Source organism: Canis lupus, chromosome X, assembly GCF_048164855.1.
Source record: "Canis lupus baileyi chromosome X, mCanLup2.hap1, whole genome shotgun sequence".
NCBI lineage: Eukaryota > Metazoa > Chordata > Mammalia > Carnivora > Canidae > Canis > Canis lupus.
In genome coordinates, this window is record NC_132876.1 from 66,847,726 (window position 1) to 66,871,152 (window position 23,427).

General features: G+C 38.8%; 1 long non-coding RNA gene across 3 annotated transcripts in view; it reads right to left on the reverse strand.

Moving 5' to 3' along the window:
• LOC140627956 (uncharacterized) overlaps positions 1-23,427 on the reverse strand; it is a 185,491-nt gene that overhangs the window by 84,392 nt on the left and 77,672 nt on the right. The window contains exon 4 of one of the 3 annotated variants that reach the window (XR_012026432.1): positions 22,772-22,840. The exons of the other annotated variants lie outside the window; for them this stretch is intronic. This is a non-coding gene — a long non-coding RNA (uncharacterized lncRNA). The remainder of the gene's footprint in view (positions 1-22,771; positions 22,841-23,427) is intronic. 3 annotated transcript variants of the gene reach the window in all.

Below are 23,427 nucleotides of genomic sequence, written 5' to 3' on the forward strand. Positions count from 1 at the left end.
TTTCTTGGTTAGAATATCTAGTATTCCAATTTTCTCTTTTTTAAAAAAGCTTAGTTTTATTATTTTTTCTGTTGTCTTTGTAGTCTCTATTTTATTTATATCTGCTCTTTATTACATTCTTCCTTCTTTGAACTCATTAGTTTGCTCTTTGTCTAATTTCTTAAGGTGTAGAGTTAGGTTGAGATCTTTTTTATTAATGTAGGAATTTATTGTTATAATCTTCTCTCGGAGCTGCAGCCTATAATTTTTGGCATGTTTTGTTTTCATTTGTCTCAAAATATTATTTCCTTTGAATGTTTAGGCTAATATTTTTCATAAAAAATTGGAAGTTTTGGGACGCCTGGGTGGCCCAGCAGTTGAGCGTCTGCCTTCGGCCCAGGGCATGATCCCGGGGTCCCAGGATCGAGTCCCACATCGGGCTCCCTGCATGGAGCTTGCTTCTCCCTCTGCCTGTGTCTCTGTCTCTTGCTCTCTGCATCTTCCATAAATAAATAAAATCTTTAAAAAAAATTGGAAGTTTTCAGGCATTACTTCTTCAAATGTCATTTCTAACCATATTTTCCCCTCTATTTCTAGCAGCAGCATAATATATATGTTGGTATGCACAATGGCATCCCACATTTCTATGAGACTGCTCTTCCTTCTTTCTGTATTCTTTAAACTGTATGTCTGTCAATCTGTGTTCAAGCCCATTGACTATTTATTCTGACCATTCATATTACTGTTGAAACTCACAAGTGATTTTTTTCTATTTGTTTATACTTTTCAACTCCAGATTGTCCTTATGGCTCTTTTCTAGAATCCCTACTTATTTATTGATACTATTTGATGAGACACTGTCTTCATACCTGTACCTTTTAAAGCACGGTTTCCTCTAGTTCTTTGAACATGTCTGTAACAGTTGATTTAAAATATTTATCTGATAAATCAGATTTATTTTTTAATATTTTATTTATTTATTCATGAGAGACACAGAGAGAGAGGCAGAGACACAGGCAGAGGGAGAAGCAGGCTCCATGCGGGGAACCCAATGTGGGACTCAATCCTGGGACTCTAGGATCACACCCTGGGCCAAAGGCAGGTGCCAAATCTCTGAGCCACCCAGGGAGCCCCTGATAAAACAGATTTAAATGTGGGTTCTGTTGCCAACCTCTTGCTACATGGCCACATCCTTTTCTTTGCATGTCTCAAGTTTTTTTTCTCAGCTCAAAAGTAGGCATTATAAATGATACATGGTAGCAATACTGGATAGTTAACCATAAAATTAATCCAGGACTGGTATTTACTGTTCAAATTTTTAATATGTTTAGTGATTGACTGGACTTTTAGTGAAGTCTATTTCTCCCATGATATGATGGGAGCCTATGATATTGCTCCTCAGAGAGCACAGCCCTGGAAATGCCCATTATCCTAGGATGACAGTGCACAATTTCTCTCTATTCTTGAACATATTGAGCTGCTAGCCTACACTAATTGTAAGTTAATTTTCCTATTGTTTGTAACAATGCTCTGGGGGCATATCTTAGTGTATATCCTAATCCAATTAAACTCGAGCCATTTGCAGGGGCAGTTTATGATGCCAGTCTTTGTTCTTACTATAAGAATGCTGTTCTTAACTCTTCACACATGGTTCCGTGGGAAATTAGCTAGCCTACAGCTTAGCAGGTTGCTCTCATTAAACTTCCAGCTAATTACTTACCACTGAATTATCATTTTTTGAGACTGCCCATAGGCTTGAACATCCTCATGCTCTTTTTTTTTTTTTTAATTTTTATTTATTTATGATAGTCACAGAGAGAGAGAGGCAGAAGACATAGGCAGAGGGAGAAGCAGGCTCCATGCACCGGGAGCCCGACGTGGGATTCGATCCTGGGTCTCCAGGATTGCGCCCTGGGCCAAAGGCAGGCGCTAAACCGCTGCGCCACCCAGGGATCCCCTCATGCTCTTTTAAATAAAAGAACTCCCTATTCTCCTGTTCTGCCTGTTCTACTCAGCAATTTATCATCCAGGTCCACTAGGCTGTGTGTGGCAGGGAGTGGGGGAGAGGGAACAGTGACTACCTTTCCTCAAAGTAACAGCCCAAATTTATAAGGATTAGCTTGTTCTTCTCAACTTGCTTCACCTGGTATGGTACTTCAATGGTCCAAATAACCTGGGGTGAGGAGAAGAGGCTCAGTATTCTGAGCATATCAGACATGAGGAAGAGCTTCTGCAGTATTTGTCTGGGTTGGGAGAACAGAAGTCCTCTTCCTATCAGCTACAATTACCTGAAATTGAGCCTCTATAAAACCGAGCTGTGGGGATAAGAAATTGTGACATCACTCCATTCTGGACTATAGACCTCAACTGTTAGCGAAAAAGAGGGATCCCTGTATTCCTCATAGCAAATACTTGGAGCGGTGACCGTCTTCGTGAATTGAGATGGGAGGACTGAGTGGTGGTTCAAATGCCATAGTCTTGTTTTTATTCAGTTTTTGTACAATTCTCAAAATTTTTTCATTTGCTGTATGCCATTAGAATTTCAAGAAGTGTTAAACTGTTGTAAATTTTGCTCATCTTCACCAGTTATATTTGTTTCACTGGAGAGTGGATTCACAAAATCCTTACAGTGCCATTTAAAAAATGGAAACACCTCAATTTCACAAGTTTTTATTATTACCATTGTCAATTTTTTGATACTTTATTCTTTCAAAGCTATTATCTTTATCTGAGGAATTAATCAAATTGGCATCTTAAAGTTTAAAGGGAGGACATTAGATATGTTTTTTAGATTCTCAAACTAAAATTCCTTCTTGGGTAAAGCAAATTTTTCTTTTGAACTTCTTTTTATTCCTTCCTTTTTTTTTTTTTAAAGGACTACATTACTTTTGTTTGTTTATGTAACCTCTATGCCCAATATGGGGCTCAAATTCACAACCCAAAGATCAAGAGTTGCAATAAAGTGTCTCAATAAGTAGAGGATAGGGCTTGCTTTTTAATTTCAACTTTTTTTTTAATTTTATTTATTTATGATAGTCACATAGAGAGAGAGAGAGAGAGAGAGGCAGAGACACAGGCAGAGGGAGAAGCAGGCTCCATGCACCGGGAGCCCGACGTGGGATTCGATCCCGAGTCTCCAGGATCGCGCCCTGGGCCAAAGGCAGGCGCCAAACCGCTGCGCCACCCAGGGATCCCCCGCTGCGCCACCCAGGGATCCCTAATTTCAACTTTTTAAACCTTTCATATTTCACTCTAAAAACTACTTTTGTCCAACATTTATACATCACAGTACTTACTTATTACAGCATACCCTAAAATGCTTCCTTTTCCTAATTATTGAATTCCATTATACCATCAAACTTGACGATTTTTCCTATTGCTAAAAATTAACTTGCACTTGCTAATAAATTTCTTCTCTTACTGACAAAGAAGGTAGATCTAACCAAATTTCTAGACTACTTTTAAAATCTCACCACTGTGGGAAGAAAATAATCTAAACAATCTAGATACTAAGGAATTTTTAACAATTATATAAGCAACAGACAGAGAAGACTGCACATATCAACTGAAGTGAATATGGACCAAATATGATTTTTTTCCTGCATGGTAACAAGTAATGAATGGTTAAGTGATTTGCAAGACTCACTGTAATTTACAGTACTTCTACAATGACTTGTACTATTTTTTCAATTTTCTTGTACTAATACTAGTGTCCACACTCAGTATTTTCCCTGTTGTACACTTTCACATTCACATAAAACAGAGAACATCTATTGTATTGTCATATTTGTTTATTAGTGAGAGAAAGAGCATGAGCAGGGGGAGCAGCAGAGGGAGAAGGAGAAGCAGGCTCCCCACTGAGCAGGGAGGTATTATCACATTTGATTCATATTTAAATCATTAGTGTTCATCAATATATATATATACTTACAAACATGAAACAATGATTAAGGAGAAAAAAGTAGTTTGTCAATGGTTAAATAGCTTATGCCTATCAGTGCAACTAATTTAATCAAAAAATAAGGAAAATGGTGACCATATGCTTGAAGTGCTTCATAGGTGTTCATCAAAAAAGAAATAATGATTCCACTTTGGAGCTGATTTAAGAATATAGAGTACATTCTGGGGAGGATCCTCAGTAATTGGTATTTTATTTTAATGTAGTTTTAAAAATTACATTACAAACTATGATACACAGAAGACAGTATAAATTATATGTATATTTAAAGACTAATTTAACAACCTTAAGGAAGAAAACATTTCCAGTATCACTAAAGTGGCATGTATTCTACTGTAATTATATTTTCACCCAGAGGAACCACTATCCTGACTTTTTGTTAATACATTCTGCTGCTTTGCTGAAAAGAATGTGGGATACATGCATGACATAGTCACAATTCATTATTTTTTATTATCATAACCCACTAAAAGGAAACACCACCAAAATTAACATATCTAATCTATTGATAGACATTTGCATGTTCTCCAGTTTAGAGCTATTGTCAATAGTAATGCTATAGACATTAACACATGGCTTTTTTTTTTTTTTTGTAGTTAACACATGGCTTTAGGTGAACATATACGTACCTATCTTTGTGGTCATATACATAGAAGTGAAATTTTGGAATGACAGGATATGTGCATGTTCGGCTTTAAAACATATCATTAAAAGGTCTTCCCACATGACTCACCAATTATACTTCCACCATTACTCTATGGAAGATATTTGTTAGCACAATACTCACCAATATTTGGCATCCTAACTCCGTTTTATTCTAGACATTCTAGAGGGTGAATATTAGTATTGCTTGTAGTTTTTGTTATTTCTCTGTTGCCAAATGAACTTGAGGACGTATAGGTCAGTGTACCTTATGATTATAAATGCCAAAAACCATAATAAAGTACAAGTAAACCAAATGTAGCAACACATTAAAAGGATTATGCCCTATGAGCAAAATGGGATTTTTTCCAGAATTGCAAAGGTGGTTCAACATATGTAAATTAATTTTATACACCACATTAATGGTACAAAGGAAAATAACCACATTATAATTTGTTTCAGGTTAACCATTAGCCAAAATCCATACCCTTTCATGATACACAAAGTTCTACAAACTAGGAATAGAATGGAATTTCCTCAACAGGATGAAAGGCATTTTTGAAATAAACAGCTAACATACTTAATGGGAAAAGTCTGTTGTCTCTTTATTACCACAAATAAAACTAGGATGCCACTTATATTTAGCTTTGTGCTAGAAGTTGTAGCCAGAACAATCAGGCAAGAAAAAGAATACAATTGGAATGGAAGAAATAAAACTGTCTATTCTTACCTGGTCTTACATGTAGAAAGTCCTAAAGAATCTGTATAAAAAACTAACAGATCTTTGAAGAAATTCGAGTTTCAGAGCATATGCAAAACAAAAATCAGTTGTATTTTTATACACTGGCAATGTACAATGCAAAAAAGAAAATAAGGGAACAATTCCATTTGCAGTATTAGCATGAAGAATAAAATAGGGTACATTTATTCAAGTAGATGGGAAGCTTATAAATTTGCTTCTACAAAACTTTGTTGAAAGAAATTTAAAAAAACTAAACAAGTGGAAAGACATCCTGTGTTCATTTACTGGAAAGCATAATTTAGCAATATGTCAGTCCTTAAAGTGATATACAGATTTAATGCAATCCTCATTGAAATCTCAACTGTCTCTTTCCCAAAAATGGAAAAGCTCATCCTAAAATAGATACAAAATTGCAAAGGACCATGAATAGCGTAAACAATCCTGAAAAACAAATTTAGATGACACTTCCTTTTTTCAAACCTTACAACAAAATTATAGTAATCTAAGCAGCATGTTATTTGCATAAGGATTGACATATAGTTCAAAGTAATAAAATGAGAGTCCAGAAATACTCCCATACATCTCTGGCTAATGGATTCTTAGAAGATTGCCAAGACCATTCAATTATCAAAGAATAATGTCTTCAACAGATGGTCCTTTAACAACTGCAGAGCAACTTAGAAAAGAATGCAGTTGGGCCTTTACCTCATACCCATTACAAAAATTAAAATCAATAAAATAAATGTATGAGCTAATAGAAATATTATATATTAATATTAATGTGTTGCTACACTTAGTTTACTTGTACTTTATTAAGGTTTTTGGCATTTATAATCATAAGGCACACTGACCTATAGGTTTTGTCTTTGTGTTTGTCTGACATTGGTATGACAGAAATGTCTCAAAATGAGTTAAAGAGTTCCCTTAGTTCTATTTTCTGAGAGAGGTTGAAGGGAGGTATTAATTCTTCTTTAATATCTGAAAGAACTCACTAGGGAACTTATGTGGTAGTAGGATATTCTTTTTGGCAGATTATATTTTAAAACATAATTTTCTAATATGAAATCCATATAACGTTAAAGTAACAATTTTAAAGTAAACAACTTAGTAGCATTAAAGCACATGCACACAATCTAGTTACCAAATGTTTACCTCACTCAAAAGTAAAACACTACGGTCATTAAACAGTTTAATGTTCCACACTCCCTCTCCTCCAGGTCCTGGCAGCCACCAACCAAAACTCTTTCAAAGGAATTATCTATATGCATGGAATCATACAACATGTGACCTTTTGTGGATAGTTCATTCACTTAGCATAATTTTGTTAACTTCATCTGCACTACAGCATCTATCAGTAATCCATGACTTTTTGTGATTGAATAATATTCCATTTTATGCATGTACCAATTTTTATTTTGGACATCTGCACTTTATTCTATAGCAGCTGAACCATAGCAGTTATGTAGACAGGTTTCAATTTATGTTCATTGTTGTCAACACTTATTTTTCATGTTTTTTGAATTACAAATTAGTGGATGTGAAATGATCTCATTGTTGTTCTCAGTTGCACCTCACTTATGTCTAATATGAAGAATCTTTCCTGTGTTTTTTGTCCACTTGTACATTTATTCTGAAACAATGTCTTTTCAAAATGTTTCCTTCGTTTTTTTTTAAGCTGTTATTTATTTATTCCTGAGAGTCACAGAGAAAGGCAGAGACAGAGGCAGAGGGAGAAGCGGTCTTCCCACAGGGAGCCCGATGTGGGACTCAATCCCAGGACCCCAGCATCAGGACCTGAGCCAAAGGTAGCTGCTCAACAACTGGGCTACCCAAGAGTCTCCATTTTTATTTTATTTTTTAAAGATTTTATTTATTTGAGAGAGAGGAAGTGCTCACAAGTACAGGGAGGGGCAGAAAGACAGGGAGAAGTAGACACCCCACTGAGTGGGGAGCCCAAGGTGGGGCTCAATCTCAGAATACCAGGATGATGACCTGAGCCAAAGGCAGATGGCTTAATGGATTGAGCCACCCAGGTGCCACAAAATGTTGCTCATTTTAGCTGAGTTGTCAACTTGTTGTTGAGATGTTAGCAGGTTTTAAAAAATATACAATACATTCTTGACGTTAGGCCCTTATTTATATATGCTTTGTAAATATTTTCTCATCTTCAGCATATTGTCTTTTTACTTTCTTGGTAATGTCCTTTGATGCATGAAAGCATTAAATTTTGATAAAATCAAATACTTCTTTTTGCTTCTGCTTTAATAATCACAATTAAGATACTATCATCAAATCCAAGGTCATGGGATCCCTGGGTGGTGCAGCAGTTTGGCGCCTGCCTTTGGCCCAGGGCGCGATCCTGGAGACCCGGGATCGAATCCCACGTCGGGCTCCCAGTGCATGGAGCCTGCTTCTCCCTCTGCCTGTGTCTCTGCCTCTCTCTCTCTCTGTGTGACTATCATAAATAAATAAAAAAAATAAAAAAAAAAACAAATCCAAGGTCATGAAGATTTATTCCTGTTTTCTACTAAAAGTTATAGAGATTCAACTCTTTATTTGGGATGCTGATGCATTGTGAGTTAATTTTGAAGGTGTAGGGCAGCCCTGGTGGTGCAGCGGTTTAGTGCTGCCTGCAGCCTGAGGTGTGATCCTGGAGACCTGGGATCGAGTCCCATGTCGGGCTCCCTGCATGGAGCCTGCTTCTCCCTCTGCCTGTGTCTCTGCCTCTCTCTCTCTCTGTATCTCTCATGAATAAATAAATCTTTAAAAAAAAAATTGAAGGTGTAAGGTAAGGGTCCAACTTCATTTCTTTGTATGTTGACATCAGCTTGTCCAAACACTGATCATGTCCTGAGCCCAAGGCAGACGCTTAACCACTGGCCACCCAGGCATCCCTTTAAAAAAAGATTTATAAGAAACTGACAAGTTGCTTTTACAAAGTGCCTGTTCCATTTGATAAGCAATGCATACAACTTCCATTTATTCTGAATCTTTAACAGCACTTGGAAATGTTGTTTTTTCTTAGCCATTCTAGATGTTTAGTGATAGCACAGTGAATTTTAATTGTTTCCTTAATGACAAATGAGTACTAAGTATTTTTCTATTGCTTATATATCTTTAATAAATGTATTTCTATTTTTGTACATTTGCTTTATTGTGACATAATTCATATACCATAAAATTAACCCTTTTCATTACCCACTATCACTTCTGCTAGTCTCTGACAACTACCTTTTGTGTGTTATCTGTCACATACTAAATGGCATTTTGTGCCTGGCTTCTGTCACTTGCATATTTTCAAATTCATCTATATTGTACCAAGTATTTTTTTTATTATAATTTCTCTTTGACAGTCTCTTCAAACATAAAAGTTATTGATTTTGATGAATTTTATGTATTTTGTCTTTGGCTAATTGTGTTCTATATGTCATATCAGATCCAAGGTCATGAAGATGTACAACTGTTTTAAAAGTTTGGTAATTTCAGCTCTTAAATTTAGGTATTTGATTCATGCTGTCATCATTTTTCAGTGTTAAGTCTCTGGACCAACTTCATTCATTTGGAATGAGGATATCCTCTTGTCTCAACATTATTTGTTGAAAGATTATTGTTCTCTACTGCATGGTCTTGATACCCTTGTCAGATATCAATTAATAATATATATGCAAGTATATTCATGAACTTTCAATTACATACTTCCATATGCCTATGTAACCTATGTGTCTATCCTTACAATATTACTATGTTTAATTACTGGATTTTTGTACTAAATATTAAAATAAAGAGGTTCTCTATTGCAGTCCTTTTTCAAGATTGGTTTTTGTCAGGGACGCCTGGGTGGCTCAGTGGTTGAGCGTCTGCCTTCGGCTCAGGGTGTGATCCCAGAATTCTGGGATTGAGTCCCACATCAGGCTCCCTGTGGGGAGCCTGCTTCTCCCTCTGCCTATGTCTCTTCGTCCCTGTGCTTCTCATGAATAAATAAAATCTTTTTTTAAAAAAGATTGCTTTTTGTTTATTCTGTATCCATAGTTCCATGTGAATTTTAGAATCAGCTTGCCAATTTCTAGAAAAATGCCAGTTGGAACAGTGACATAAGACTGCACTAAATCTCTCAATCAATTTGGAGAATATTGCCAATTGTATTCATTTCCTAGAGATGCCTAACAAACTACCAACTGGAAAGCTTAAAACAAGAAAAATTGGTTCTTCCACAGTTCTGGAGACTAGAAGTCTAAAATGAAGTTGTCAGCTTAAAGAAAATGAAATTAATTCTGTCACAGTTCTGGAGGACAGAAGTCTGAAATCAAAATATTCATAGCCATGCTTCTTTGGAAGGGAGAAAATATTCTGCATTTCTCTAAGCTTCTGATGTAGCTAGCAATCCTTAGTGTTCTTGATCTTGTAGAAACAGTACTCCAGTTTCTGCCTTTGTAATCACATGGCATTTCCCCTGAGTATCTGTCTCTGAGTTTCCTCTCCTCTTCTGATAGGTACAGCAGTCACACTGGATTAAAGCCCCAACCTACTCCAAAATGACCTCATATTAACTTAATGACATCTGCAAAGACCCTATTTCCACCTAAGGTCAAATTCATAAGAAACAGAAGTTACAAAATTAATACATCTTTTAGGGGTACATAATTTAATCCATGACACCACCTTAACATTAGTAATTCTTCCAATTCATGAACAAAATGTCTTGTCAATTTACTTCTCAAATTTCTTGTAATGTGGTTTTCCTGGTTTTCAGTGTAGAAGTCTTACTTCTTTTGTTCAATTTATACCTAAGTATTTTATTCTTTTGGATACTATCATAAATGAAATTTTCTTAGTTTCATTTTCAGATTGTTCACTGCTATATAGAGAAATACAACTTACTTTCCTATATTCTGTAATCTAAAATCATTAGATCCAATTTTATGTTGTTACCTAAGACTTTCTACATACAAGGCCATTTCATCTGTGAATATAGTTTTTCTTCCTTTCCAATCTAGATGCAATTTGTTTTTCTGCCATAAATAACCTGAATGAAACTTCTAGTATAATGTCAAAAAGAAGTAGTGAGAGCAGATATTCATGTCTTGTTCCTGATCTTAAGGGGAAAGTACTCAGTCATTTAACGTTGTTTCTTAGTTGCAGGTTATTTCTAAATATCTATTATTCAGTGGAGAAACTTACTTTCTATTCATAGTTTGTGAAATGTTTTTTAACACAAACAGGACGTGGATTTTGCCAAGTGATTCTATGCATCTATTGCACTGATGTGCATTTTAAAAAGTGGGCTTCTCCCGTGCCTGGGTGGCTCAGTCAGTTAAGTCTGCGACTCTTGGTTTCAGCTCAGGTCATGATCTCAGGTCTTGAGTCTGAGTCCAGCTCGACATTTAGCAGGGAGCCTGCTTGAGATTCTTTCCATCTGCCCTTCCCCCCACTGGTGTTCTCTGGCTCTAAAATAAATACGTCTTTTTAAAAATAATAAATAAGTGGGCTGCTGCTTCTAATGTTGTTGAGTTTTAGAAGTGTTTCATATATTCTACATAGATGTTGTTTATCAGATAAATGAGTTGCAAACCTACACTCCTACTGGCTTTTTTCCATTTTCTTAGCACCGTTCCTTGAGAAAAAAGTTTTCATTTTGATAAAGTCAAATTTAACTATTTTTCTCATTTCTGGATAATGCTTTTGGTGTCCTACTGAAGAATTCATTGCCTAACCCATGGAAAGATTTTTCTGTTCTATTGCAAAAGATTACAGATTTATTTACTTTTACATTTAGTATATGATCAACAGTTAATTTTTTACAATGTGCATTAATTTTTTCTAGGTGAATTTTGTCAAGGTTGACTTTCTAATGTATAGATAGCCAGTGAATACCAGAACCATTTGTTTCAATGAAAACTATTTCCTTAAATCAACTTCAAACCCTCTGTAAAATATCTATGAACCATATTTGTGTAGGTCAACTTGTGAACTCTTTTCTGTTCCATTAATTGATGGTTCTATCCTTAGACAAAAACCACACTGATGTCATGACATAGATTTGTATACTAAAATTTAAAATGAATAGCGGGGATGCCTGGGTCGCTCAGTGGTTGAGTGTCTGCCTTCAGCTCAGGAGATCATACTAGAGTCATGGGATGGAGCCCTGCATCGGGCTCCTTGTCCATCCCACTATTTGGGTCTACTTCTGGCTATCTATTCTATTAAATTAGTGTTTTGTCTACTTTTTGGATAATACCAGAGTATCTTGATTACTGGAGTTTTAAAGTAAGTCTTGGGCAGCCCGGGTGGCTCAGCGGTTTAGCACCGCCTTCAGCCCAGGGTGTGATCCTGGAGACCTGGGATTGAGTCCCACATCGGGCTCCCTGTATGGAACCTGCTTCTCCCTCTGCCTGTGTCTCTGCCTCTCTCTCTCTCTCTCTCTCTCTCTGTGTCTTTCATGAATAAATAAATAAAATTTTAAAAAATAATGTCTTGATCGTATTATTCGTACAAGTTTGTCCTTCTCCTAGAGTAACATGTTGAGAATGTAGGGTCTCTTGTCCCTCCGTATAAAATTTAGAAGCAATTTTTTGATACACAACAATAAGTTCCTGGGATTTTGATTAGGATATATTCAGCCTATCAATCATGTAGCAAATAGCAGACACCTTGAAGATACTGAGTCTTGATTTCTATCATAACTTAAAATTTTTCCTCAAATAGATCTGATATATATATATATATAATTAAATATATACTTAAGTATTTCATTTTGGGAGGTGTCTAAGTAAACAGTACTGTGTTTTAAATTTCAAATTGTATTTGTTTAGTGCTGGTATATAGAAAAGCAATGGACAAAAACTTTGTAACCTGCAACTATGCTAAAATTGTTTTAGTTCCAGTGTGTGTGTGTGTGTGTGTGTGTGTGTGTGAATTTGGATTTTCTACACATGTTATCTACACGTAAGAAGATAGTTACATTTCTTCTTTCCCAATCTGTATTCCTTTAATTTCTATGTTTTGTCTTATTGCATTAGCTAGAATTTCCAGTAAAATGTTGAAAAGTAGTGGTGAGGGGAGGGGCAAGATGGCGGAGGAGTAGGGTCCCCAAATCACCTGTCCCCACCAAATTACCTAGATAACCTTCAAATCATCCTGAAAACCTACGAATTTGGCCTGAGATTTAAAGAGAGAACAGCTGGAACGCTACACTGAGAAGAGTTCGCGCTTCTATCAAGGTAGGAAGACGGGGGGAATAAAGAAATAAAGAAACAAAAGGCATCCACGGGGGAGGGACCCCGCAAGGAGCCGGGCTAAGGCCCGGGCGAGTGCCCCCAGGACAGGAGAGCCCCGTCCTGGAGAAACAGGAGCTGCACCAATCTTCCTGGGCGGAAAGGCGCCCGCAGGAAGTTAGAGCAAGACCCCAGGAGGGCGGGGATGCCCTCAGGCTCCCTGGGACACTAACAGACACCTGCGGCGTCCGCAGGAGAGTGCGCCGAGCTCCCTAAGGGCTGCAGCGCTCACGGCTGGACCCAGGAGCAGCTCGGAGGGGCTCGGCTGGCAGCTCTGCGCGGAGGGGGCTGCGCGGCCCTGGGAGCAGCTCTGAGGGGCTCGGGCGGCGGCTCCGCGGAGAGGCGGCTACTGGGGATAAATCCGACTTATGGATGGTGAATAATTTTCATAGTGAATAATTTTTTTAATGTACTGTTGGATCCGATTGGCTAGTATCTTGTTGAGAATTTTTGCTTCCATGTTCATCAGGGATATCGGTCTGTAATTCTCCTTTTTGGCGGGGTCTTTGTCTGGTTTTGGAATTAATTAATTCATAGAACGAATTTGGAAGTACTCCATCTCTTTCTTTCTTTCTAAACAGCTTTAGTAGAATAGGTATGGTTTCTTCTTTAAACGTTTGATAGAATTCCCCTGGGAAGCCATCTGGCCCTGGGCTTTTGTGTCTTGGGAGGTTTTTGATGACTGCTTCAATTTCCTCCCTGGTTATTGGCCTGTTCAGGTTTTCTATTTCTTCCTGTTCCAGTTTTGGTAGTTTGTGGCTTTCCAGGAATGCGTGCACATTTCTTCTAGATTGCCTAATTTATTGGCGTATAGCTGTTCATAATATGTTTTTAAAATCATTTGTATTTCCTTGGTGTTGGTAATGATCTCTCCTTTCTCATTCATGATTTTATTAATTTGAGTCTTCTCTCTCTTCTTTTTTTTTTTCTCTCTTCTTTTTAATAAGGTTGGCTAATGGTTTATCTATCTTATTAATTCTTTCAAAGAACCAACTCCTGGTTTTGTTGATCTGTTCCACAGTTCTTCTGGTCTCGATTTCGTTGAGTTCTGCTCGAATCTTAATTAACTCTTTTCTTCTGCTGGGTGTAGGATCTGTCTGCTGTTTTTTCTCTAGCTCCTTTATGTGTAAGGTTAGATTTTGTATTTGAGTTCTTTCCAGTTTTTGGATGGATGCTTGTATTGCGATTTATTTCCCCCTTAGGACTGCTTTTGCTGCGTCCCAAAGATTTTGAATGCTTGTATCTTCATTCTCATTAGTTTCCATGAATCTTTTTAATTCTTCCTTAATTTCCTGGTTGACCCTTTCATCTTTTAGCAGGATGATCCTTAACCTCCACGTGTTTGAGGTCCTTCCAAACTTCTTGTGATTTAGTTCTAAATTCAAGGCATTATGGTCTGAGAATATGCAGGGGACAATCCCAATCTTTTGGTATCGGTTCAGACCCGATATATGACCCAGTATGTGGTCTATTTTGGAGAAAGTTCCATGTGCGCTTGAGAAGAATGTGTATTCAGTTGAGTTTGGATGTAAAGTTCTGTAGATATCTGTGAAATTCATCTGGTCCAGTGTATGATTTAAAGCTCTCGTTTCTTTGGAGATGTTGTGCTTAGAAGACCTATCGAGTATAGAAGGAGCTACATTGAAGTCACCAAGTATATTATTATCTAAGTATTTCTTCATTTTGGTTATTAATTTATTTAAATATTTGGGAGCTCCCACATTCGGGGCATATATATTGAGGATTGTTAAGTCCTCTTGTTGGATAGATCCTTTAAGTATGATATAGTGTCCCTCTTCATCTCTCACTACAGTCTTCAGGGTAAATTTTAGTTTATCTGATATGAGGATGGCTACCCCTGCTTTCTTTTGAGGACCATTTGAATGGTACATGGTTCTCCAACCTTTTATTTTCAGGCTTGAGGTGTCCTTCTGTCTAAAATGAGTCTCTTGTACACAGCAAATAGATGGGTCCTGCTTTTTTATCCAGTCTGAAACCCTGCGCCTTTTCATGGGGTCATTAAGCCCGTTCACAGTCAGAGTTACTATTGACAGATATGAGTTTAGTGTCATCATGATATCTATTCAGTCCTTGTTTTTGTCGATTGTTCCATTGAACTTCTTCTTAAAGGGGAATTTTAAGAGTCCCCCTTAAAATTTCTTGCAGAGCTGGTTTGAAGGTCACATATTCTTTCAGTTCCTGCCTGTCTTGAAAGCTCTTTATCTCTCCTTCCATTTTGAATGAGAGCCTTGCTAGATAAAGTATTCTTGGTTGCATGTTCTTCTCATTTAGGACCCTGAATATATCCTGCCAGCCCTTTCTGGCCTGCCAGGTCTCTGTGGAGAGGTCTGCTGTTACCCTAATACTCCTCCCCATAAAAGTCAGGGATTTCTTGTCTCTTGCTGCTTTAAGGATCTTCTCTTTATCTTTGGAATTTGCAAGCTTAACTATTAGATGTTGAGGTGTTGAATGGTTTTTATTGATTTTAGGGGGGGGGATCTGTCTATTTTCTGGATCTGAATGCCTGTTTCCCTTCCCAGATTAGGAAAGTTTTCAGCTAGGATTTGTTCAAATACATATTCTGGACCTCTGGCCCTTTCGGCGCCCTTGGGAACCCCAATTAAACGTAGATTTTTCTTCCTCAGGCTGTCGTTTATTTCCCTTAATCTAACCTCATGGTCTTTTAATTGTTTGTCTCTTTTTTCCTCAGTTTCCCTCTTTGCCATCAACTTGTCTTCTATGTCACTCACTCATTCTTCCACCTCGTTAACCCTCGTTGTTAGGACTTCTAGTTTGGATTGCATCTCATTCAATTGAATTTTAATTTCTGACTGATTGGATTTAAATTCTGCAGTCATGAAGTCTCTTGAGTCCTTTATGCTTTTTTCTAGAGCCACCAGTAGCTGTATAATAGTGCTTCTGAATTGGCTTTCTGACGTTGAATTGTAATCCAGATTTTGTAACTCTGTGGGAGAGAGGACTGTTTCTGATTCTTTCTTTTGAGGTGAGGTTTTCCTTCTAGTCATTTTGCTCAGTGCAGAATGGCCAAAAACAAATTGTATTGGGAAAAGGAGAAAAAGAGAGAGAAAGAAGGAAAGAAAAGAGAAAAGGAAAAAAGTAAAAAGGAAGAGAAAAAGAAAAAAGAGAAGAAAAAGAGAAAAAGAAAGGGAAAAACGGTGGGGGAAGCAAACAGAAATCAAAAAGCAAACAACAACAACAACAACAACAACAACAAAAAAAAAACACGGGGGAGTATCTTCTGATTCTGTATACTTTAAGTCCCTTGACTTCCCCTGGAACTTGTCTTTCTAGCTGGTCTTCTGGGGGAGGGGCCTGTTGTGCTGATTTTCAGGTGTTAGCACTTGGGGGAGCTGCTCTGCCCCCTGCCTGGTGCAGGGCTCAGTGGGGGTTGTTTACCCCCTGAGGCCCCAGGAGGAACAACCGCAGTGGCAGGGCCCTGGAGCCCTGGATTCAGCTCCCACAATAACTCCGGAGCTCTCCGCCTGCAGGGCCTGGAGGCTCCAGGGCGGGGCCGCTGATCTGCTCAGGTCGGGGCAGGAGCGTCCTTGCTGTCCTGGGCCCTCCCGGCCTCTGTCTGTCCCGGGGGGGAGGCCGGATCCTGGGCTGTCCCGCGCCCTGTGCTCCCGGGCCTGCGCTGTTGGATTCGCGCTCCCGGTGGCCCAGCCGCCTCTCTGCCGAGCCGCTGCCCGAGCCCCTCCGACCTGCTCCCGGAGCCGCGCAGCCCCCTCCGCACGGAACCTCTTCCTCTGCCAGAGCCGCCTCAGAGCTGCTCCCGCCCAAGCCCCTCCGAGCTGCTCCTGGGTCAAGTCCGGCGCGCTGCAGCCCTTAGGGAGCTCGGCGCACTCTCCTGGGCGCGCAGGTGTCTGTTAGTGTCCCAGGGAGCCTGAGGGCATCCCCGCCCTCCTGGGGTCCTGCTCCAACTCCCTGCGAGCGCCTTTCCGCTGGGGAAGATTGGTGCAGCTCCTGCTTCTCCGGGACGGGGCTCTCCTGTCCTGGGGACACTCGCCGCGGCCTTAGCCGTGTTCCTCGCGGGGCCCCTCCCCCTTGGATGTCTTTTATTTCTTTTTTCCTCCGTCTTCCTACCTTGATAGAAGCACGAACTCTTCTCACTGTAGCATTCCAGCTGTTCGCTCTTTAAATCTCAGGCCAAATACGTAGATTTTCAGGATGATTTGAAGGTTATCTAGGTAATTTGGTGGAGACAGGTGATTTGGGGACCCTACTCTTCCGCCATCTTGCCCCTCCTCCTCATGAATAAATAAATAAAATCTTTAAAAAATATATAGCTCTTGTTTCTTTGGAGATGTTGCGCTTAGAATATCAGTCATTTGCAGAAAGTGCCGTGTTGAAGTCTCCCAGTATTAGTGTATTATTATCTAAGTATGTCTTTAGTCTGATTATTAATTGATATACTTGGCAGCTCCCACATTAGGGGCATAAATATTCATGATTGTTAGGTCCTCTTATTGGATAGATCCTTTAAGTATGATATAGTGTTCCTCTTCATCTCTTACTACAGTCTTTAGGATAAACTTTAATTTATCTGATATGAGGATTGCTACCCCAGCTTTCTTTTGAGGACCATTTGAATGGTAAATGGTTCTCCACCCCTTCATTTTTAGGCTGGAGGTGTCCTTATGTCTAAAATGAGTCTCTTGTAGACAGCAAATAGATGTGTCTTGCTTTTATATCCAGTTTGAAACCGTGTCTTTTGATGGGATCATTTAGCCTATTCACTTTCAGAGTGACTATTGAAAGATATGAATTTAGTGTCATCATAATACTTATTTATTCCCTGTTTTTGTGGATTATTTCTTTGGGCTTCCTCTTTTTTTTAAATTTTATTTATTTATGATAGGCACACAGTGGGAGAGAGAGAGGCAGAGACATAGGCAGAGGGAGAAGCAGGCTCCATGCACCGGGAGCCCGATGTGGTATTCAATCCTGGGTCTCCAGGATCGCACCCTGGGCCAAAGGCAGGCGCCAAACCGCTGCGCCACCCAGGGATCCCGGGCTTCCTCTTTCTTTTACTGAGTCCCCCTTAGTATTTCTTGCAGAGCTGGTTTGGTGGTCACATATTCTTTTAGTTTCTATCTTGGAGCTCTTTATCTCTCCTTCTATTCTGAATGAGAGCCTTTTGGGATAAAGTATTCTTGGCTGCATGTTCTTCTCATTTAGGAACCTGAATATATCCTGCCAGCCTTTTCTGGCCTGCCAGGTCTCTGTGGAGAGGTCTGCTGTTAATATAATATTTCTCCCCATATAACTTAGGGATCTTTTGTCTCTTGCTGCTTTAAGGATTTTCTCTTTATCTTTGGATTTTGCAAGTTTCGCTATTAAATGTTGAGATGTTGAACGGTTTTTATTGATTTTAGGAGGGGACCTATCTCCTGGATCTGAATGCCAGTTTCCCTCCCCAGATTAGGGAAGTTCTCAGCTATGACTTGTTCAAATTTGGTCCTCTGTCCCTCTCAGTGCCCTCTGGAACCCCAATTATGCATAGATTTTTCCTTCTGAGGCTGTCATTTATTTCCCTTAACCTTTTCTCATGGTCTTTTTTTCCCCCCTAGCTTCCTTTCTTTCCATTAACTTGTCTTCTATGTCACTCACTCTTTCTTCTACCTCATTAACCCTCATCGTTAGGACTTCCAGTTTGGATTGCATCTCATTTAACTGATTTTTAATTTTGGCATGATTAGATCTAAATTTTGCAGTCATGAAATCTCTCTCTCTCTCTTTTTTTTTTTTTTTTTTTTAGTCATGAAGTCTCTTGATTCCTTTATGCTTTATTCCAGAGTCACCAGTAGCTTTATAATTATGCTTCGGAATTGGCTTTCTGACATCGAATTGTAATCTAAATTCTGTAAATCTGTGGCAGAGAGTACTTTTTCTGATTCTTTCTTTTGTGGTGAGTTCTTGTTTCTAGTCATTTTGCTCAGTGCAGAGTGCCTGTATGAGCAGGCTGTGTCAAGAATATCAACCACGACCTAAGTAAATTTCGCCCTAGATGATTCTGCCTAGGTCAGAGACCAGATATTGAAAACAAAGATCAGAATGAAATAAAACAAAAGGACCACTAAAGAGAAAAATTTTAAAACAAAGTAGTAAAAATAAAAAGGCCAGGAATCCTAAAGAGAGGAAAAAGAAGAAAAGAAAAAAGAAAAAAAAAGAGAAAAAAAGGGGGGGGACTGGCAGATGGTGTTGGTGACCAAGTTGTAGTGGAGGGAGAACGTAGTCTACCTGTGGGGTTCTAGAGGGTGATCCTCTTGGTTCTGAGTATATTAAGTACATGTTAAGTACATTAGCAGATGCTCAGTCCCAAATTTATATAAACCAGGAATACTTGTAGAGGGCCCCAACATTGACAACCAAAACATAAATGAGTTAAAGGGGGGTGCAGAATGGAAATGAGGAATCTCACAGAATGAAGCAGCACAGCATACTGCTGTGTTCTGGGTGCATACTGGTCATGTGATAGACGGTATTAACTTCCGCCACTGTAGAACAAAATGAGGCAGAGAAAACAAAAAACACACAACAAAATCAGATGTTGTATATCTCCCAAAATTGAGTATGTTGAAGGGAATCTAGAATTGGAAAATATATCTAGTACTTGTAATTGCAGAAATATGAAAGTCAAAAGGGAAGAATCTTAAAAATAAAGAGGTGGTAAAATATTGTAGTTAAGGTGGGAAAGGAGAAAAAAAAAAGGAAATTTATAAAAACGAGTTGTACTGGAAAAAGAAAGAAAAAAAGAGGGGTACCCTCTGGTTCTATATACTGTAAATCCCTCCACTTCCCGTGTAGCTTGCCAGTGCTGATTGGTGAAGAACTTGCTCTTCCCCTGTCCTTCCAGCTGGTCTTCTGGGAAAGGGGCGTGCTGTGCTGATTCTCAGGTGTGTGCACCTGGGGGATCTACCCCACCCCCTGCCGTTTGCCGGGCTCAGTAGGAGCTGTTTACCCCGTGAGGCCTCTGTTCCCTTGGCACCACCCTCCCAGGCACAGGGTGACACCAGGAGGAACCACCACGCTGGCGGCCGCCAGGTCTCCAGCTCTGGAGTCAGCTCCTTGGAGTACCTATCGCAATCCCGAGTCCGCACTGGTCTAGGTCCTCCCGGGCACGTGCTCTGACCTGCACAGCTTGGGGGTGCCCGGCAGCAGGAAAGTCCTAGCTGTCCTGTGTCCTCAACGCTTCCGCCTTTCCCAAGGGAAGTGCAGGGTCCGGGCTATGTCCACCCGGTGCCCTAGGATCCCGGGCCTGTGCTGCTGGAATCGTGCTCCCGGGGTGTGGCTCGTGAAGGCAGCAGGGCACAGACCCCTCTGTCCGGAGACGCTGTCTGACCGACCGGCTTCTCCCGAGGCCCGGCGGGATGCACTCCAGCCCCTTTATCAAGATTCGCCTTGGGGTGTGGTGCGCTTTACGGGGAGCGCACTTCCTCTATTAGTGACTCTAGGAGACTGGAGCCTCCACTGCCACTCCTACAATTCTGTTCAATTTCCCTGCTAAGCGCCTTTCAGTTCGGGAAGAATCCAGTTCAGAATTTTTAAAGTTCCTGCTTCTCCGGGGCTGGGCTTTCCTGTCCTGGAGGCTCGCCACCAGGCCTTAGCGGGCTCCTCCCGGGGCCCCTCCCCTACTTGATTCTTTTTTTTTCCCCTGCCTTTCTACCTTGTTAGAAGCGAAAGCCCTTCTCTGCAGCGTTCCAGCTGTTACTCTTTAAATCTCAGGTCGAAGTCGCAGATTTTCAGGATGATTTGAAAGTAATCTAGGTAAGTTGGTGGGGCTGGGTGAATTGAGGACCCCTACTCTTCCGCCATCTTGCCCTCCCCTGTCCGGTTTTCATACTACAGTAATGGTAACCTCATAAATGAGTTAGGATAAATTCTCTTAGTTTCTATCCTATAAGATTGTTGACAAATATTAGTATCCTCCTGTCCTTTAAAGTTTGGTAGAATTTACCAGGAAACAACCTGGGACTGGTGCTTTTGGTTTTGGAAGGTTATTAATTATTAATTCAATTTTTTCATAGATATAGGCCTAATGAGATTGTCTATTTTTATTGTTTGGGCAAATTGTGTCTTTTAAGGAATTGTTCCATTTATCAAATCTGTGGGCATAGAGTTGTTTATTCTTTAATTACCATTCCAGTGTCTACATGATCTGTAATGATGTCCCATCTTTCACTTCTAGTATCAGTAATTTGCATCCTGTTTTTTTCTTAGTTAGCCTGGATAGTTTCATGAATTTTATGAATCGTTTCAAAGAACCAACTTTTGGATTCACTTATTTTGTCTTTATCTTTTAATTTCTATTCTAATTGTTATGATTTCTCTTATTCTGCTTTCTAATATATGCATTCAATGCTGTAGATTTTCTTCTGGAAAATTCCCTCTGGGTACTGTTCTCACTACATCTCACACATTTTGGTAAGTATGGTTTCAATTTTCATTTAGTTCTAAATTATTTTTAAATTTCTCATGATATTGCTTAACTCATGTGGTAATTAGAAATGTATTGCTAATCTCAACATAATGGGGATTGTTCATATATCTTTCTATTATTTTCTAATCTCATTCCACTGTGGTCTTAGAGGATACACCGTAGAATTCTTTAAATAATTTGTTAAAGTGTGTTTTATGGCCTAGAATATATTCTACCTTGGTCAGTGTTCCATGTTAGCTTGGAAGAATGTGTCTGTTGTAGGATTAAGTAGTTTACAGATACTCACTATGTCCAGTTGATTGATGGTGTTATTACTTTCCAGTATGTCCTTACTGGTTTTCTACCTACTGGATTTGTGAACTACTGAAACAAGTGTTGGAAGTCTCCAACTGTAATGGGATAATCTATTTCTCCTTGCAATTCAAATAGTTTTTGCCTCAGATACTTTGATATTCAGTTGTGAAATGCATGTACATTAACACTGTTATGTCTTCTTGAAGAATTGAACCTTTTATCATTATGTAATGTCCTTCTTTATTCGTGATAACTTTCTTTGCTTTAATATCTACTCCATCTGGAACCAACATAACTACTATTCCATTTTTTGTCATTAGTGTCAGTATGTTTTTCCATGCATTTAGTTTTAACCTATATGTGTCTATATTTAAAATGCATTTCTTGTAGGTAACATACAGTTGGGTCTTGATTTTTTTGTTGTTGCTGTTGTTTTACCTACTCTGAACAATTCCTGATTGGTGCAATTAGACAACTGAAGTTGAAAATGATACAATTCCTTTAGTATCTACCATATTCACTCCTTTTTTTCTATTTGCTGCCCTTTTACTCTGTTCCTATTTTTGTTTCAATCATTTTCTGCCTTTTGTTGGTTTTTTTAGAGTTTTTTTATATGATTCCATTTTATCCCCTTTGTGTATCAGTTACATTTCCTTTGTAACTATTTTTTAGCATCTGTCATAGTGTGCAATATACATTTACAATTAATCTAAGTCTGTTTTCAAACAACCCCATATCATTTCCTGGGTGTTGTACCTCATAATAACAAAATAATCCTAATTCCTCCCTTCCACTCTTTGTATCACTGCTTTCATTCATTTCACTTATATGTATGTATACATAAGCATATACATATGTGCATGTGATATGTCAAAAACATATACATATGAGTATGTTTACATAATGGAATACATTGTTAGTATTATCAAACTTTACCTGTTGGATCAATTAAGAATAAAAAATGTTTTTATTCAGGGCCCCTGGGTGGCTCAGTGGTTGAGCATCTGCCTTTAGCTCACATGATCCTGGGATCAAGTCTCGCTTTGGGCTGCCTGCAGGGAGCCTGCTTCTCCCTATGCCTATGTCTCTGCCTCTCTCTCTGTCTCATGAATAAACAAAGTCTTTGAAAAAAAAGTTTTTATTCATTTTCACTTATTTATTTGATGCTCTTCCTTAACTTTATGTAGGTTCAATTTTCCAACCTTTATCATTTTCCCTCACTAAATAACTTAATATTTCTTTCAAGGAAGGTCTACTAGCAAAAAATTCCAAGTTTTGTTTGCCCAAGATCTTTATTTCTCCTTCACTTTTGAAGAATAAATTCATAGGGTGCAGAATTCTAGGTTCTATTTTTTCTCTAATAACTTTATTTCACTGTACACTTTCTCACTTGCATGTTTCCTGAGAAGTAAAATGTGTCTTACCTTTGTTCTTCTGTAAGTATGGTGTTTTTTCCCTGTGAATTATTTCCAGGTTTTCTAGCTCTGGTTTTTCTATAATTTAAAAAGAATATGCCTCAGTACAGTTGGGTTTTTTGTTTTGATTTTGGCATTTATCCTACACATGGTGTTTGCTGAGCTTCCTAGATCTGTGGTGACATTAATTTGGGAGAAATTTTTAGTCATTATTACTTCAAGTATTAGTTATTTTATACTCTACTTTTTCAGTCTTTTGTTCGCCTTCCTTTCTGTTTATAAAAGTTTTTTGATATGTCTCTTGGCTCAGAAACTCTTTCCTCAGTTGGGTCCAGTCTACAAACAAGCCCATCACAGGCATTCTTCATTTTTGTTATAGTATTTTTGATACTTAGTATTTCTTTTTGTTCTTTCTTAGGATTTCCACCTTTCTGCTTATATTACTCATTTCTTCTGGAATGTTACTTCACCTATTAGAGCCTTTGGTATACTAATCAGTTGTTTTAAATTCTGACAATTCCAACATCCCTGGTATCTTTGGTACTGATACTTGCTCTGTGTCTTCAAATTCATTTTTTCCCTTGTAGATAAGCCTCATTTTTTTCATGACAGCTGTAAACAGGTTTTTAGTGATATGATGATGAAGTGTGAGGGAAGGAGAAACA